Raw genomic sequence first — 2,176 nt, forward strand, 5'->3', positions numbered from 1 at the left:
GCAGGGAAAAGGCCAGCCACTTGGGTAAAGATTTCATTTTTAGTCAAAGCCACAATTAAAATGTATGTGTGTATGTTCCCTGTGTGTCTGTGTCCGTCTGCGTGTCCGTGTCTGTCTGCGTGTCCATCAGTGTCTGTCTGCAGCTAATCTCTCAAACTACACAACAAACCATTTTGTGATTTTATTTTGACAATATTAATATGATTCCTTGAATTGGACAGAGATTAAATGGGAAGCCACGCCTTTATTAGATGCTGTGTTGTTTTAAATTGCGTCAATATCAATGTCTTCCTCTTCTTTCTCAGCTTTGTCTGGCTTCACAGTCTCGACCATCAGCTCTCGGGCAGAGGATGAGTACACTACTTCAAAATTGTCATCATCTTCATCTTCCCTCCTCCTCTGCCTCTTTCAGCCATTTGATGAACGGGGCGGCTTTGACAAGTTCCTTTGAGACATATTTCTTAGAAACCTTCTCTGCCCAGGATATTATGACATCCTCTTGCAGCAGGTCTGCCTCGTACAGGTCTGCGAGTATGTGTGGAACTCGTGGCAGCAGCTGTGCCTGGTATAGCTTCACCAGGCATTCAAAACCTCCCAGCAGATATTTCTGGGCCTTCTTGTCATCACAGAATTGTAGAAAGTGACGCTTGTACTTCTTGATCTGGTCCTCAATGTTCTCATTGAAGAGAAGCTCGCTGAGGATGAGAGGTCCCATGGCCTTCACGTCCAGACGCTCTGCCTCAGCCAAGATTGCATTATCAGCAGCATCTATAGTTTTATTCTCCTTCTTTTGTTTGACAAAAGTGTAGAACAAGTTGACCCTCTCCCCAGGGGTTTCTCCAGGTCCTCACTGAGGGTAAAGCTTTTTTTTTCTTTCTTTTTTAAGATATTTTTTTGCGGCTTACGCCTTTTATTGGTTTTTTTGAAGGGACAGACAGTAGGCTGACAGGAAACGGGAGAGAGATAGGGGAAGACATGCAGTAAAGGCCGTGTCGGGCTCGGGAGTCGAACCCGCGGCACACTGCGACTGGATTACCAGTCGGTGCCCAGACGGTTACGCCACTGCCTGGGCCGAGGGTAAAGCTTTTAACATGCTCGCTGATATCCTCTATCCGTCGTCTCTGTGCCTCCTCTGTTGTCTCCTCCACCCAGTTATCATCATCATCATCACCATCCCCAGCCTCTGGAGCATCAATGTTGCTATGGTTTTCGGCCTCAGAACCGTTCTTTTTGTCCTTCTTGCGATTCCTCTTTTTATCCTTCTGGACAGAAGTGGATCCACTGTCGGCTGTCTTTGGTGGGTTTTTGAGGATGAAGTTGCAGAGTTTGTGGCTGGTGTCAGTCATGCCACAATATCCACAAGCCTTACAGGAGTTGCTGATGGTTAGTTTATTGGGGTTGACATGCAGGTCAGTCTCAGGGTTGTCACACTTCGGACACAACACAAATTTTCTGATGAACCCATCAAGCACGTCCTGTAACTTTTTGGCCTCATGGGAGCCATTGACAATGTAGCGGTCATTCTTCGCATCACACTGGGTTTGAGCACCGAGTTCACAAGCAAAAAACTTGGTTGTGTATGTTGGAGGCCTCTTCAATGCCTTTGCAACGTCAACCATGTTGACAATGACAGTCTTGATTCCATTCCCTTTGCCTTCAACCTTGGCAAACAGAGGGGGCATCTTGTAGCGGTAGAATGGGTCTGACACACCGCGATTGATATTGATAGACATGCTTTTTGGCTGATATTAAGTACTGTCAATAAGAAAATCAGTTCCTGAAAGATAATTTTGATGGATTCTCTGTCTGGAAATGAGATGACATAAATGACTGGAAGTGGACTTGGTCTCTGACATGAAAAACATGTGACTGAAAGCTCCTCCTCCCAAGTTTCCACAAAACAGCTGCACAACAGCTTGTTCTCAGTACAACACTATAATAAAATTGAATTGAATCAGCGTGACGTCACCATGATGTCATGATGAGTCACTCATGACCAAATATGGAGTCCATGATGTCAGGCGTACTGGCGACGGTGTTAACCATGACAACCTGGACTCACTCAGACATGTGGAGTAACCATGGCGACCTGATATGACCCTCGCTCGCATCGAGACTCACACAGAAACACTGAGGAGCCAGGCCCCAACCTGAACCCAACACAGAGGGGTTCAGT

At 46.1% G+C, this 2,176-nt stretch overlaps 1 pseudogene across 1 annotated transcript; it reads right to left on the minus strand.

The window, feature by feature from the left end:
- Positions 1–264: 264 nt before the first annotated feature.
- On the minus strand, positions 265–1,733 carry LOC310873411 (eukaryotic translation initiation factor 5-like; annotated as a pseudogene). Its single transcript has 2 exons — positions 1,059–1,733; positions 265–846 (listed from the first exon to the last, which is right to left on the minus strand). The product of its transcript is annotated as a eukaryotic translation initiation factor 5-like (transcript).
- Between the last annotated feature and the right edge of the window lie 443 nt (positions 1,734–2,176).

Source organism: Protomyctophum parallelum (genome assembly GCF_964188405.1).
Source record: "Protomyctophum parallelum genome assembly, chromosome: 16".
Classification (NCBI taxonomy): Eukaryota; Metazoa; Chordata; class Actinopteri; order Myctophiformes; family Myctophidae; genus Protomyctophum; species Protomyctophum parallelum.